We start from the raw sequence: 17,462 nt of genomic DNA, 5'->3' as shown, positions 1-17,462 counted from the left end.
AGGTAGAAGATATTGAGTAGTCCATACTTCGGATAAAAGGCTAAAAGCGTGGGGATTCAGTATCTAGGAATAATAGCGGCATCATCAGTAGCATATCTTCCAGCCTATGGTTTCTAAGTACTGAGAGATTTAGTTAAGAGAGTAGAGAAACATTGGAGACGATGTGATGTCTCACTTGGCGTTCTAGAATAACATAAGAAAATCTATGGTACAAGCAAGTTGAAGGAAAGTTGTGAGTAGTATAAATAGATATGTATAGGTCGCAAGCTAAAGTATGATAGAGCGACAAAATTTTAAGGAAACTTGAGTAAGGATGAGGAAAGGCGAGTGAAAAGGTGACGAGAATGGATAAGTCTTTAGGATTAAACCCATGAAAACAAGAAGAGTCGACAGTTTATCTATGTTATACAAAGCTCACTATAGCCTTAATGAACTCAAAGTAGTCTAATATTAATAGCATTAGAAGGAATGAAATGCTGACCTGGTAATAAAATGAGGGTATAATTGTGACAGACAAAGGATGACGTTTGGGCCTTCGTTTGAATAATGATTTGAAGAAGAAAAGGAGAAAAGATTTCACTGGCGGCACGAAATTAGGATACCCCCATAAGGTGAATCATATTGAGACACTATGAAATACGATTATGGGAATCATTTCGAACATTCCTTGATGTAATGTAAGCCCTAGGGGCAAAGTATTACATAAGAAGTTTCAAGTTATCAGTGGTATATTGTAGATCAATATTGAGGTGAATCAACAATAGATGGACAAAAGTCACAAAGTATGAGATGAGATTAGGCCGTCATTCTAAAGATGAGCAGTAATGAGAAAGCATTAAAAGACTTAAATTTATACATATGGAATAAGCAACGAGAGTAAGCTGCAATTTGGTAGCAGACCTCAACAACGATAAATTAAAGTAAGAGTTATGGCAGTAAATTCATATGGATGGCTAAACGGACCTATGCGATGAGATATAGTAATACTCGTGAATTCAATAAAGTACCGAGCGAAGAACTTCAGTATACTCATAGATACCCAAAGGGACATCTAATCAAGCTCTACATATGAAGCTTAGAAATTGGACACAATTACAAGGTCAAAATCGTACAGGCTGCATAATGAAAGGTAGCAAATGTTACGAGATTGGAAGGATTCCGACTACAAGTTGTGGGGTGAGAAAGAGGCCTAAGGGGGGAATGCCCTGGACTATGGACTTATTCACAGAACAGTCGCCTAGATGGCAAGGGAAGTTCTAAAGTATTCGGAAGATATAAGTTATGAAAATGATAAGTGCATCAGACAACATTCGAGGACGAATGTTCCAAAGAGGGGAATAATGTTACGCTTCGCAGTATTAAGTTACGACAGTTGCACCCTGAAGTATTGTACGTTGAATTTGTTGTAAGGTAATTGACATCAGTACAAGTAAAAGATTATTTGGAGATTATAAGGATTATGCTATTTCACAAGTGATTAGTAAATTCGTGAAGGTGAAAGGGGGAGCAAGTCAAAGAAAATAAATTTTGTCCAAGTTTGGCCTTTTGGGGTAAAATACGGCCAGAGCTGAAATACCCGATATTTATGGACTAGTGTCATACAAGGTACCACATGACCATGATAGTAAGGTATATAAGGTGTATTAAAAGTGAGTAATATTTTAAGTAATTTAAAATAATTCTCAATTATGTGGGTAATTGGCTAATTACTAGTTTACTGAGAGACTAATCATGTAATTAAGAATTTCTGGATAATTAATAGGTGGGGATAACTCCTCCCACATGGCAGCAAGTGGCAAAGGAACTAGTGACTCTTGTTTTGGGAAATTAGATAAGAAAGACACATGGACAACATTCTTAAACCATCCAAATACATATTAGTCCTGCCTACACTTATAGGGACATATTTAATAAGAGAAAAGAAAAGGTCATTCTAGAATAAAGTCTAGTATAAAATGTTTAAGCAAGAATTGTTATGTGCTTTTCAATCCTGGGAGACAAGTTTCTTATAAGTCAAATCTTCTTTGATATTAATTTTTCTATAAGAAGGGATGAAGTTGAAACTTGAAAACGCTGGTAGAGGTTTACTCTTAAAAGAGTTTAAACCTTGAAACAGTGGGTACATTCTACCTAATTTGGAGCAGTTGGATATTTCTTGGTTGAATAGTTATGAACAATTAAGGTATGTTAAGGCTATCCCTTCTTTCTTTTGGCATGTTTCATACGATACGAACGAAACATGCAAATGCACAAATTCCATGATTGACTCTATTCCTATAAGTATTAGAGATATCTATATTCTTGAATTTCCATGTGTCATAATATTTTATCATTTGTTCATGGGTCTCAGAAAAATACAAAAGTTGAAAAGAGTTTACTTTATGATATAACTCAAAGGCAAAATGGTCTTATAACGTTCCGAAAGATTTTATTAACATACTTTTCATGCATTGCATTTATGTACATGGACCCGTGACCAAATGGCGTTATATACGCGTATATATGTATGTATATATATATATATATGGGATATGGGAAAGGTCTGGCGTTATATACGCACCACCACCTGATCAGCAGGTATACGTTGATAATTTTGCCCACAGTGGCCGAGATAATATGATGGGATGCCCTCAGAGGCTTGATGATATTATGAACCCACGTACTTATGCACGACATGATATTCATACGCATATGCATGACACTATAAGTATTTCATGATTTACAGAGTTGTCCATACTTACAGGTTGAGTCATGTACTCTATATTTCTTCCATGTCTTTTATGTACTTATTTATGTGCCTTACATACTCGGTACATTATTCATACTGATGTTCCTTTTGCCTGGGGACATTGCGTTTCATGCCCGCACGTCCTGATAGATAGGTCGAGAGCCCTCCAAGTAGGCTATCAGCTCAGCAGAAGATGTTGGTGCGCTCCATTTGCTTCAGAGTTGCTTGTTTGGTTAGTATGATTTAGACGTGTATTGTTTGGTATGGCGAGACTCTGTCCCGATCTTTATGATATTTATGTACTCTTAGAGGCTTGTAGACATATGTCGTGTACGTGAAAGATTGTACGACCTTGTCAGCCTATGTTTTGAGTTTATAAATGATCGCATTGGTCTATTATGCCCGTATGTCACGTGTATATGATGAGGTAGTAAGAAAGATATGTTACGTTGGTACTCGGTTGAGTAAAATACTGGATGCCCGTCGCGGCCCATCGGTTTGGGTCGTGACACTTTTGTGGAACGGTTTTTGAAGTCTTAGCTATTTTTACTTTTACAAATGATAAAGAATGGAAATTGGGAAGAAACACTTGGTATTTGTGACAAAACGGGCGAAGAAACACCCGAGATCTGAGAATATAAAGCTTTGAGGAAGGCAAAAGGATACTGAGGGTGAGAGCAAAGAAAATTTGAAAGTAAAGTTTGGGCAAAAGAAGAAGGATGCATTTATAGGTTTAAGATGACGGTTCAATAAGGTAGTGGCTGATCGTCGACTGGCACGCATTAAATTCCTGGGAAATTGTACTGATGAGATGTTTCGGTTACCTCTGTTGCTTACATCATGATGATTACGTCACGGTGAAGATCGAGGGCTCAAGTCGTTTATTGTCATTACTCTCCAAAAAACGAGGGGACTATCTGTATACGCTCAAAATCGGGCTTGCCTCTTTTTATGATTAATCGAGACCGCGGGGTGACAGGCCAGGGTTCGACCCCATGCCATACGAGACCGAGACACGAAGTAGATGGCCGAGCTCTTGACTCAGGACCAATAGAGACCGAGATCGAGCGGGGTAAAGATCGAGCAAGGGGAGCTTGCCGAGTCAAATAACAGAACACCGAGATATTCGCGATCGGGCGAGGATCGCGGCGGAAATCCCGGTACGTATCAAGAAGAGGCTGATTAATTAGCCAATCATGGGATTTCTTACAGTATTTAGAATTCTACCATGAATCGGACTTCCCTACTATATAAAAGGGGTCTGATCATTTGTAAAGCACATCACATTCACATTACATAAAGCAATACTACTTTTTTCTTAAGCTCTTAATATTTCTGTTACTTTGCTCATACTTTTCGTCGAAATATTCACTTGATTCTAGAGCAACCTAGCTCAAGGATCAAAGCTATACATTTTATTTGGTTTGCTTTATTTATAGTTGTCGTTAATTTCAGTATCAATTTATATTTTTTCTCTATTTATTCTAAGTAAATCACGTATCCTTAAAACCAGAGTATAAATTCAATTGTTATCATTTTTAGGATAAACATAAGTCAAGACAGATTTTTATCAAATAGTTAAAAAAGGAATCATTGTTATTGGTTCCATTAATTGAGAGTTCTTTATTCATTTTCTCCAGTCTGAAATCGGTTTAGATTTTTACGTTTGATCTAATACTTTATAACAAGATTAAACGGTTCTCTTTGTTATGAGATTCTTTATCTTAATTGATTTAACGTAAATTATTAGGTATATATTTTAGCTCAGTGATTCTTAAATATTAATCATTTGAAAATAGCAGCAACACCTATCTCTCTAATGATGACTAATCAATAGAATCAAATCTTCCATAACGATGAATGATATTTACTGAAGATGCTATGTTTTTTTTTTTAAATATACCCGCAGTAAAGGTAAAACGCTCTCCGACAAAGATGACATTATATTTAGGACTCGAACTCTAGATCTCTGGCTAAGAATGAAAGAATATTTATCATTAATGTTACCACTCCTCGAAACCTCAGTATTAGTACTGTAACATAAAGAATAAAAAAAATTATAAAAAGGAAAAAATGAAACTTGTTACAAATACTGTAAAATTAAAGAGAAATTAAAATTTTACGAAAAAATCATAGTAACGTAATTAAACACAATATCTCAAGCCATCAAGAATAAAATCATATTATATGAGTCAAAGAAAATGTTTTTTATGAAATTTAAATATAAAAATTATGTCTTGGGTAATTCGGTTTAAGAACCCCCAACGCTATGAGAATTAACTACATACCTAAAGTTGGCCTGTAGGCTTATACAATTATCTAATTTTTGAATACTTTTTTTAGGCAGCTAGAAATTAAAGATATAATTGCATTTCAATTCCATAGTATTTATGCAGGATACCAATTGAGTATGAAAAAAGGAGTCTAAAATTCGGTAGGCTGCCGTTAGGAGATAGTCACCACTCAACTCTATGGGATTTTAAATCCTGTGTGCATCAATGAATTTGAATTAATCCTTTTCTACAAATATTTATCTCAAATTTTTCTTTCCTAATTTCAACATGTAGTTACAATATATTAGACCTTCAACCATATGTAAGGGGTGTAACCGAGCGGATCGGGTTGGGTTGGGTCGGATATGTGTGGGTTAAAATGGGTAATGTAAAAACGGATAAAATATCTGATCCGTCTATATTTAATATTGATAGAAAATAGATTAACTGGTGGAAAATATGGATAGTCTCCCAAATTTGTGGAACACCCAATTTGATTCTTTGCAAATGTAAAAGTTATACCTATGTTATCCATTTTTGTATCTATTTTTTAAGTGGTTAACATAGATCTTATCTATATTTAACTCTTTTTTAAAATGTTCATTATCAAACTCATTTTTAGTAAATAACTAGTATCAGTACCCGCGCGATACGCAGATAATTCATTTTAAATTGCGATGTAGGTTGTTTGAATCATATACAAATAACCTTAAAATATAAACCTCTCAGATAAAAATTATATAACATGAGAATTTAATTATGAAACATGATATGAAATTATTGTTCAAATCTCATAGTGAACAACCAATCTTTTTAATATATACTTGTAGCAACCTAACCCCTTGATTTTGGTACTTGTATTTCGTTCCGCTGTCGATATTAAAGAATACGAAACATGTCATATTGTGATCTATCTTGTTCGAGCACATTAGATCATATTATCTTAATAAAATTTTTATTATCACTTTATTTTTATCTGGAAGTCAAATATATCTTATTCATCACATCACTTTTACATAAATTCTTTTTTTGTTCTTTTCTTATAGTTATTGTATTATTTAATATTTAATCATAATATTTTAATTATTTAAATTTATCAGTAATATTTTTAAATATAATTTATTTATTTTATTTTATCTATTTTTAAATTAATTTAAAGTATAAGTTTCCTCACACTATCTCTATTTTATTTTTATGTACATTCTCTTCCCTACTACATATGTTAATTAGTTTTTATATTAATGTTTTACGTAGAGCCAAAATAATGTCATATTTTATTTTAAATTGTAAGTCTTAATTAATTAAAAATATTAATACATAAGTTATTTGATTATCATGTTCCAAATGTATTGAGTTCTCTTATAATTAATTTTGTATTAGATGCAGTTAAATTTTCTTTCTTTTTTAGCTATAAGATACAATTTAATTTTTAATTTTCATTAGTAAGATTACCAATATTAGAAATTTATTTTGTATTTTTAAAATTTTATTTAATCATAGAAAAAAAATTCTTAGTTGTTTGAACACATTATTTATAGTTATGGCAGTAATATTTTTACTGTTATTTTAGTTCTTTACGTAATATTTAAAAAACAAAAAAATAATCTCATCTCAAATTCAAATAATTCTTATCATTCTATTTTCTAAAATGAACCATATTTTTAAAAAAATTATGCTATGCATTCAAACTCAAACTAATTGCATTCGATTCAGATATTAATCATAGAAAAATATTTTCTTAATTGTTTGAACATATTATATCTAAATGTTGTAATAATATTTTCACTGTCATTTTATTTCTTTACATAAATTTTCTTTCTTTTTTAGTTTTAAGATACAAATTTAATTTTTGTAAAATTACCTATATTAGAAATTATTTTGTAATTTAAAAATTTTATTTTTTATTATTTTTTTATTTTTCATAAGTAAGACTTCAATTTTGTGGTATTATCCATAATTTGAGCATTCACATTGTAGTTTTAAGAACTTTCTAATCTCAAATTCAAATAGTCTTTTCTTTTAATTTCTAATAGTAAATTTCTAATAATTTAACATAATTTTGCTATTTTTTTAATCTAATATATAGTCTAATTACATTTTATGTGGCTTTTCGTTAACTTGTAAATTTATTTAATATCATTATCAACTACTTTTCTTTAATAATATAAGATAAATATATAATTTTTTTAATTATGAAATAAATATTTATTTTGTTTTAAAAACATTGCTAGAAAATTTTAAATTATTTAAAATTTAATAATATTTTAAGTATTGTATATTTATTTTATTTTATTTTCTAAACTTATGATTTATAAATGTCCTTACATTCTCTCTAATTTATTTTTATTGTTCAATTTTTTTAGTTTTTGATTTTAACTATTAGACTTGAGTTATGTGGACAAATATTATGACTTTTCTTAGTATTATATAAAAAACTTTCTCATCTCAAATTTAAATAAGTTTAACCTTTTTCCTTTGATAAAAACCTGAATTTTATTTTTTTCTCTATTTAGTCTTTATTATTTATTTTATATTATTCAATACCTAATATTATTACATTTTCATGTGAATTTTTATTAGCCTATTTGAATTTAGTATCTATTTTTACCACACTCATTCTAATATAATATAGATAAAAATTTAAAAACTTTCTCATCTCAAATTCAAATAATTTTTATCATTCTATTTTCCTAATTGGACTATATTTTCAAAAAATTATGTTATGCTTTCAAATTTAAACTAACTGAACTTAATTCAAATATAATCATAGAAAAATATTTTCTTAATTATTCGAACACATTATATCTAGATGTTTTAGTAATATTTACGTATAAAATATTCGTTTGCACGATTTATCAGTACTAATATGAATTTATTATTCTTGTTATTAAAATATCTTTTGTTAAATTATTTAATTTTTCTCTTACCTTATAAATAATTTGTATACTTTAAGTAAGATCTTATTTTACTGCTTGAAATTATTTAATTTTTAAACTCAATAAATCCTTAATATCTTAAGTAAATTTTAATTTTATTTTACTTACTCCAAAGTATAAATAGTTATAGGTTATCTCAATTTACGTCTTTATATATTTTTATTTTTTTCTATTATAGTTTTTAATTAATTTTTCACCTCAATATTTCTAGCTAATATAGAAAAAAATCTATGAGTAGATCAATATATAAATATAAATATAGATATAGATATAGATATAGATACAAATATACATTATAAATTTAATTATAGATATATAGATTAGATTTGTCTAAGATCTATTTAGATTATGTATAAGATTCATTAAACTACTTCTATTAATTATGTTTCTATATATAATTTTTAGTTATTAAGGTTGTCCTAAAATTGCCAAGTGGCTTCATTTTAGCTTGTCACTTAGCTTAATCACAATGCATACTACTTTTCTTTTAATATAATATAGATATGGATGAATAATTATTTTTTTAATCAATTTTGCCACCACTAACTATAAATAAAAGGTAGCCTAAACAATTAGAAGAGCAAAGTAAAACGTTTCGTATGCAGTGTTTTAAAAAGCGTTGGCGCAAAACAAGACCTTTTACCTATATTAAAATAAGTATGGGCTTAGACCAAATTTGTTGGAGCGCAAATTGCACAGCTCGATCCTCGATCCTACCTTTGCTATTAAATATGTTCATATCGCCAACTGCAATAGTGTCCACTGCTATTATTACTATACACAACATATTTTTTCCCCTTAAACAATTTCGGGAGAAAAAGAGGCATTTATCTATTATAGAAATGGTACGATTTGATTCTTTTTTTTACATATATAAACAACTCAAAAGCTCATGAATTCCTCAACTGTTTTTCAAATATTTAGCCACAATGCCTTCTCCTTGTAAGTTTCTCCAGCATGTTATTCTCTTCTTGGCCATTCTTCTCATTATCATTTCAGAAGTCAGAGCTCAAGCTCGAACATTTACTCATGATAATAATAAGTTGCAGTTCAACAATTCAGTTTCAGCTGTTTTAGTGTTCGGAGATTCTACGGTTGATTCAGGGAATAACAACTACATAAACACTCTTTCTAAGTGCAAATTTGCACCCTATGGAAGGGACTTTGTAAACCACAAACCTACAGGAAGGTTCACCAATGGCCGACTCCAGGGGCGGATCCACCCTTCTGGGTGGGGTGGTATGACACCCGCTCGGTTGGTAAAATTATTATATATTTATGTATAAAAAAATTTAAATTAGGTTAAATATATGATCCTGTCACCCCATCCACAAACTAGACATAGGTGTCATGACTGGTAGACCTTTTCGAAAGCTTTTCTTGTGTGTAAAATTCAAGTTCGAATTTATCTTGAACCTTGTCTGACTTTCCTTTTTCGTTGCGCTTTTTATTTCTTTTATCCCAGTCATTTTCCTTTTTGGCTACCTCCTAATTTCTTATTTGTTGTTTATTATTTTTATTTTTCCCCCTTTATTCTATTACTTTATTTGTGATATTTAGCAAGAACACTCAAAAAAGAGCCTCCAAAATTTAAAATTTCATAATATAAACATTTCTCTTATTCTCAAATCTTTTAGTTTTCTTCTTTCAAAATAAAAAAAGAACTTGGGTTTTGATATTCAGATTGAGGTCAATATTAATTTATAATTTATTTTTTATTATAACATGAAAATTTGTGTTATTCTATGATTGTTAAATACAATTTAACTCTCTTTAGTAATAAATTATGATGAATATTTCGCAATCATTATATTTATGATTTTAAGTTTTGAGATCTCGTAGTTTATCTAATTCTGCATTTACTTATGGGGTATAATTTATCTATTGAAGATTTCCTTTTCCTTATTCTGATCAGTGGAGTTCCCTTATTAAAGATTTTATTTTACTTGTGCAAATTTATTTTTAGCATACAATAAAACATAGTTCCCTAGTGAAAATATTGATTTTATTTGTATTATTAATAATAAAAGTGTGATTCCTTCTTTAAAATGTTAATTATTTTTGCTTCTTAATTCCTGAAATGTAATTTTTATACAACAATAATAACATATATACCCAATGAAATTCTATAAGTAGGGTCTGAAAAATTGATGTAATTTTTATATTTGTAAATAAAGTGCTTATTAAATTGCACAAATAAACTAAAAAAATGAACCTGACAAATGTTCCGAACAAACTATATATTAGTAGTTATTATAAGATGTACATTAAAGGAAATTTTGGTACCCGCCACCTTTAAATCCTGAATCCGCCTCTGGCCGACTCATCACAGATTATATTGGTAAATTTTAACTGGTTATAACAGGTTATAAACTATATTTTATGTGTTATCTAATTAGAATCTCTATAAATAGTGAATTATTATTGCAAACAGAGGTGGACCTATCTACATGTCAGAAGGGTCACAGACACCCGTTACCGCTCTCGAGAAAAATTCAGTATACATATGTATTTAATAAGGCACCCTAATACTCAAAGTTGGACTGGGGGCACTGGTGATCATATCCGCAGTTTAGTGCTTCTTTTTTGTTGGATGACAAAGGTTCAACTCCAGCTCCAACAATGCCCGTATATTTCATTTGCTTTTATTTGAACGACTTATCAACCTAGGTTTCTTCCTTTTTCGGATTTTTTTCCTAATAGTTTCTGCCCCAATCACATTTTTTCTTTTGATTTACCCCTGATCAAAAAGTCATTGGACCATATTTCCTTCTTTTTTTCTTTAGTTTTCGCCCCTCATCTCCTATTACTTTTGTTTGAACGACTCTTTAAAAAAATGTTAAATTTACTTCTCCCAAAGCGAAGAACTGAAACTTAGCATAATGATTAAGTTTTAAGAGAATTGCACGCTAAACTTTGTAGCTAGTAATTAGTATGTATCATGACTATGTTAAGATAGTGGTGCCCCGGTATCTTCAAATTCTAGGTCCGTCTCTGATTGCAAGGCATAATGTTAACTGTTGTTATAGGTCATTTTAACTTGATGGTATTAAAATTGTACATACTATTAGTACATAGAAGTAAAATTCTTCCTTTCTTTTTTAGTTTAAGTTTTATGCATTGAAAACGTAAAAATTGTTTACTCAACCAAGTCACTCAAATTTTAACTACAAGTAAATTTATATGATATGCATTAATTGGAAACCTGATAAAAAGGGACACTAATCTGCTATAATAGGTTAAACTACAATATTGATCGTGTGAAGAAAATTTCTAAACTGCATTGCATTTAACTTATGTACTTTCTTTTTATTGAGTTCAATTTTTCTCTCTCTATGTATGCATGTATATATATATATATATATATATATATATATATATATATATATTATAACAGATTACGCTACGTTGATATGTAAAATTTTCATTAGAGTAAGTTGATATAAGCTAAGTCCTTATTTTAACTATGTTGTCTGTCTTTGTAACAGTTTCATACGTGGGAATCAAAGATTTTGTGCCACCCTATTTGGACCCAAGTCTTAGCTTGGAGGAGCTCATGACCGGAGTTAGTTTCGCCTCCGGTAGCTCCGGCTTTGATCCTCTCACTGCTCAACTAAGCGTGCGTCTCTCTTGACTTATAGTAATACTTTTTACATAGTTTCAAATATATATATATATATTTCAAAAAAAAATACAAAGATTTTATTCCCTAATTCATAGTCAAAATTTTGAAAATTTATCCCTCAAAATTCGAATTGTGCTGCATAAATTAGGACAGAGGAAGTCGTAATAATGTGGCTAAAGTTACCAATTATCAGCTTTGTAGTAATAAGGTGCGATTTGGGAATTGTCATGCTAAGAATAGTACTTCTATGCAAAATACCACGGAAAAGTTCTACTAAGTAATTTTTATAGGTTCAGGCCATTGCACAATATCAAAAGAAGAAGGGAAAATGGTTAAAATGGGGTTAGGGTACTGGAGTGGCATGCCACGTAGCATTAATCTTATCAAAAGGTCAGGCTATGTGGATCTCCATTAAAAATATGGGTAGATTTGAATAATATGCTAATGGTAGGGGTGTATGTATCTCAAAAGTATGACGGAGAATTAATATTAATAATATTTAAAACTAGCGGGGTAAATCTGACTCTTTTTCTCAAAGAAGAATAAGAGGAACTCTGACATTACCTGACGCGCATAAGTGGAACTCAGACTTGAATAATACGCTCATTTTCTTATTTGGAAATAATTTACCTTTACACAATGATTTATAGCCACACAAAATATATGTGTCTCATTTTACACCACAAAATTAAAAGTCTTATCTCTTTTCTTAAACTTTGTGCCCAGTCAAATAAGTTCACATAAATTGAAACGGAGGGAGTAATAAGTAGATTTTCCTGCATCACAATTTATGTGATACTCTTTTCTTTTTACTGAGTTTAGAACAAGAATTTTTCATATTTTTAGTAATAATTTTACGTTAAACTTTTTATTTTATCCTTAATGTGATTATTTATAGTCATACAAATATTTATATCTCGTTTTAACCATAAATTATAAAAATCTTTTTTTTTTAATTTTCGTATTCGGTCAAACATCACCTAATAAATTGGAATGGATGGCGTAGCTCTTTCATGCATCACCTGGTCAAAATAATATACACGTACTTTACATAATTTCACGAAATATTGACAAGATTGGTGGTTTGATGATTTGCAGGGTGTAATACCATTGCAAAAGCAGCTGGAATATTTCAGAGAATATAAAAGGAGACTTGAAAATGCAATAGGGAAAGAAAAGACAAAATTGCTAATAAGCAAAGCAACATTTATTATAAGTGCAGGGACAAATGATTTCGTTGTAAACTATTATAATACCCCATATCGAAGACAAACCTATAAAATCTCTGCCTACCAGCAATTCTTACTGCAATTGCTGCAGCAATTTGTCCAGGTAACTCTTTTTCTCATAATTTAAAGCCATGTAATTGTTTTAAATTAACTATATATGTATATATATAGTTTTCAAATGTTAAATTGAAAATCATAATTTTCAAAAGAACAATAAATTTAATATTAAAAATTACGAAGATTGAATCCACCAAATATAAACCTGACGATTCGGCTGTGGTCAAGGAACTTAATATTTTTGGACTAATTTGATCATTCAGTATTCAAGATTAAATGAATTTCTATACTGTATAGCTTTTGAAAATTCAAATGGTATATCAATGTGTAAATTTCACAAATAGTTATATAACTATGACTTTTGTTTTTATCAAAGTCATATAATTTTGTTGTCTCACACAAAAATCATAAATACCCTTATATATAAATTAAAATAATACTAAAAATAAATATTTCAAAGTACGGCACTTCTATCTTTTATTTTTATTTTCAAGATTTTCATTCAAATTTATAGCATTTTTGTTTCAAGTGCTCTCTAATTATACATTTTATTTCTTTTCTTTTTTTGTCAAAATCACATGCATTCCAAACTATGTTTTGTATGGGGGAAGACTTTATTTTTAGTATTATTCTAATATATGTATATGGGTATTGGGTTGGGTTGGGATGGGTCATTCTTATTTTAAAGAAAAAGATATAAAAATGACCGGTCGGCCGAAACTAATTGCATTCGCTAAACAAAAAATATATAGAATATGTATATTAAATTTATATAATATATAAAAATATAAATTTATCGGCTATTATTTTTGGAGCGACTAAAAATATATGTTTCTCCTATTTTAATTGAATTATTATTTATTAGTCTGAAAATAAAAAAAAAACAAAAAAAAAACATGAAATAAGAAAATGCTCCGAAAATTACTATGTTTTTTGGTCACTATGATTTTAATGTGAGTTAGTGAAAGTTTTATAATTTTTGTGTGAGAATAAAATTATATGATTTTGATGAAAAAAAATCATAATTATATGACCATTTGTAAAATTTATCGGTTTGATATTTATATTTATAATTTGTAGTATAAACAAACTTTATGTAAATTGTTCTAGGGTTTGATGAACGAGGGAGCTCGAACGATCGCCGTCGCCAGAGTTCCGCCATTCGGGTGTTTGCCGGTGGTCATCACGATAAATTCCGGCAGCGCACTTCAACCCCGCCAATGTGTTGAGTCGTACTCTGCTGTTGCAAGAGAGTATAACTCGCTTCTTCAGCATTTACTAAAGACTATGCAAATTCATAACACAAAATTATTCTACCTCGATATCTATAATCCTTTAGACGACATGATACGAAATCCAGCTAAATATGGTGAGCGCCCAAAATTTTAATTTAATCAGTCGTAGCAAGTTGTCTGTCTAATATAAGTTACTAATTTCACTTATTATAACCGGAGTTGCATAAGGGACCGACGGATATAGAGTATAATTATTGAGTTTATCCGAACACATTATACGTTACTTAGGACCCGTTTGGCCATAGATTTGACCAAAATATATTTGGGTTTTTTGGCAAATACATGTTTGGCCAAAAATTTTATCTACATTTTTGGCAAATTCCCAAAACCCGATTCCCAAAACTAGCTCGTTTTGGCCCAAAATATCACTACTACATTTTTTTAAAATTGACAAACTTTTGTATTTTATAAAATAGCTCATCATTTATTATTTTGTAACAATGTTGCTTCGTCTTCTCGATCATTTGATAGTGTATTATGTAGTTCAATATAAAAATGATAATTGCACAAAATTAATTTATGTTCAGGACTATGGTTTGTGATAATATAATGAATGCTATTGATAAAGGTTCTATTGGGTATTTGTGATAGTTTTTAGAACTTGTGGATATAAGTCATGTTTCATGTTTTTTTCAAAAAAAAAAGTAAAATATGTTTTGAAAACTTATGTCCAAACATATTTTCATCTTCAAACCAAACTCCACCCACATCAGCTTTTTCAAAACAAATTTGGGAATCTATGGCCAAACGCTAGCTTAGTTTTTGTGTCATGTCCTTAGCCTTTAATTAAGTATACATGTGGCTTGACAAATCGCTCACGAACTTACACAATTTGCTCACGTTCTTGTTATGCCAAGTTAGCCTTACTACACTCAATATCGCTAAGAAAATGTTAAAAACAACACAAGAGAATTGCTGAAGGAAGCTGAAAATTTGAATTGTTTTCTTGGTGAATTACAAATGAATGCCCTCTTTATATACTAATCTCCTAGGGACTAGTATGTAAATATTAATTCTTACACAAGTCCTTAATATTTACAAGTTAAAGGCTTTCTCTAGAATTCTCTATAAACATAGAAGATTTCAAGGACTTTCCTAGCAAATCCATAGGGATCTAGGGTCTTCCAAAAGAAATGTTTCATACTTCTCTAGAATCTTCTCACAAATACTAGTATTTCTCCTATGTAAGCTTCCGCATGGCATTAATATATGGCAAATGGTACCTATGTGGCGTGATGACATGGTGAATCATCACATTTGGCTTGGACTTATATATGTGTTAAAATATTTTTAAATAATATAAACAATTGACTTTGAAACCCCAACAAATCAAATGCTTTGCGGTACTTTCGAACTCGAACCCATAAAGGTCAAATTTTAGATACTCTTAGTTTGATCTGGTAGTGTAAAATTTTTATACAATGTCAATGTATATAAGCTAAACTCTTCCTAATTAAGACCGCCAATGTTGTGTTTCCAGTAAGAGGCTGCTTCTAAATAGACCCCTGACATCCTTCCCTCCAAGAACTTCCCACCTTGCTCTTGGGGAGACTCGAACACAACCTCTTGGTTGGAAGTGGAGGTTGCTTACCATCAGAGCAACCCCTCTTGGTTCATACTACTCTTCTATTTTTATAGTGTCGAGCCTTATTTACTAGTTATTGTTTGCTTTCCTTTTATTTACTGGTTCTTGTGCTGTGTTATTATTTTTATGGTTTTTGTTGATGGTACTGATATATTATCTCTTTTCGTCTTCTTGAGTCAAAGGTCTATCGGAAACAGCCTCTCTACCCCCTCTGGGTAGAGGTAAGGTCTGCGTACATACTGTCCTCCCCAGAGCCCACTTGTAACATTTTACTGAATCGTTGTTGTTGTAGTTGTTGTCGTCTTCGTAATTAAGACCATGCCTATAATTTTTGCAGGTCTTACTGAAGTGACCAAGGGCTGTTGTGGAAGTGGACCTGTTGAACTTTCAATTCTCTGCAATCCAAAGTCAATTGTTTGCAATGATCCTTCACAACATATATTTTGGGTTCAGTCCACCCAATTCAAGTTACTTATTATAGTTTGTTCCAAGCCTTGCGTCCTACACTTGATTTTGCTATCAAACAATAAATAATATTTTTTCGAAGAATTAGAAGTTAAAAGAGAAAACAAGTGATTGAAAATTGTTTGAAACATGTATTTCCAAGTTTGGATTTCTGATTCTTCTCCCTTTTTCGTTCGGTACGATTTCATGTTTTGTTTTTTCTTTTCCACCTTTTGTAATTTTATGGAATATATTGCTCGCAATGAAATCCAGAAGTAGACAAGTAATAAATATCTTCGATCTGCTATCTGAAGACAGGGTCCCATAAGATTGCTAAAATTGGATAACATATTATAAAATAAATTGACAGGATAATAATATTCTATCTTGTCCTATTAGCAATTACTCCCTAGGGTTCACAATAAGTGACCAGTTTACTTTTTTATTTTGGTTCAAAATAAGTGTCCAGTTAGGTAATCAAGAAAAAATTCAATTTATTTTTACTCTTTTACCCTTATGTGCATATCACTAAAAAGTTTTCTCACTCCTCACTATAACTATGTTACCAATATTTAATAAGGGTAGTTTAGTCATACTAGGTATTCTTATATAGGATTTAGCATTTTCTTAATGGGCGTGCTAAAAGAAAACTGGTCACTTATTGTGAACTGGAGGGAGAAATATAAATACAATACAACAAAAAAGCTAGATATTATGCATTTACCGTTAGTATTGTATTGCATTATATTGTATTGTATTTGATTGTTACAGTAATGATCTTAGTCTATCAAAAGAGTATGTATAAATATATAATTTTTATATCTACTTTTATAACTTTATATAGAATTTTCTTTAAAAAATATCTAGAAATATTTGTGATCATCTCATGAGAAGTAATATTTAATAGAACTATAAAGTGCATTTAATTTTATTTATTTTAGATAATGACTGATTCTAACTTGTATCACACTTTCTTATCAAGTGTTATTTAAATGCATCAATCTCCTTGTTCTTCCATATTCATATATCAAGATATATTGAACTCTTATATCTTTTTCGATATGTCAAGATCTATTAAACTCTAATGTTTTTTTTCGAATTTGAAATGGTATTTTATTGGTAATTTTTAAAATAAGATGAACATATTATAATTAGGTTTCATATTGATTTTTGTATAAAAATTTGATTAAGCTTGAAAGCGTAGATCAACAAAAAATTATTGTTCGACTAAGAAAATAACTATCATGTGTCACAAAAAAAATTCTCCCATAAGATTATTTTAATAGATCA

General features: G+C 30.1%; 1 pseudogene; it reads left to right on the top strand.

Moving 5' to 3' along the window:
* Positions 1-8,866: 8,866 nt before the first annotated feature.
* LOC104232621 (GDSL esterase/lipase At5g45960-like) lies at positions 8,867-16,258 on the top strand (annotated as a pseudogene).
* Positions 16,259-17,462: the final 1,204 nt, after the last annotated feature.

Source organism: Nicotiana sylvestris, chromosome 8 (genome assembly GCF_000393655.2).
Source record: "Nicotiana sylvestris chromosome 8, ASM39365v2, whole genome shotgun sequence".
In the NCBI taxonomy this organism is placed as follows: Eukaryota; Viridiplantae; Streptophyta; class Magnoliopsida; order Solanales; family Solanaceae; genus Nicotiana; species Nicotiana sylvestris.
Note: the sequence above shows the minus strand (reverse complement) of the source record. Positions and strands in the feature narration are given on the sequence as shown.